Source organism: Penaeus monodon, chromosome 23 (assembly GCF_015228065.2).
Source record: "Penaeus monodon isolate SGIC_2016 chromosome 23, NSTDA_Pmon_1, whole genome shotgun sequence".
Taxonomy (NCBI): domain Eukaryota; kingdom Metazoa; phylum Arthropoda; class Malacostraca; order Decapoda; family Penaeidae; genus Penaeus; species Penaeus monodon.
Window position 1 is genome coordinate 33,634,525 of NC_051408.1, and position 201 is coordinate 33,634,725.

The following is a 201-nucleotide window of genomic DNA, read 5'->3' on the forward strand; positions in this document are numbered from 1 at the left end:
TTCACTGTGCACATGACTGTGGTGGAGGCATTAAAGGCAACAAAGAACTTTGCATATCTTGGTAGTGTAGTATTGCAGTATGGACGTAAAATTTTGGCGTCACTTGACGTTTTTTTTAAACTAATTATAGTGTTGCATCATAGGTTACAGGCGGCATGGGCACTAGTCCACTAAACTACCATATTAGGAAATGTGGACGCA

The 201-nt window shown here is 40.3% G+C and overlaps 1 protein-coding gene across 1 annotated transcript in view; it reads left to right on the forward strand.

The window, feature by feature from the left end:
• The window catches only part of LOC119588213, a gene marked incomplete in the record, with an annotated part of 23,266 nt that overhangs the window by 16,872 nt on the left and 6,193 nt on the right, over positions 1–201 (forward strand).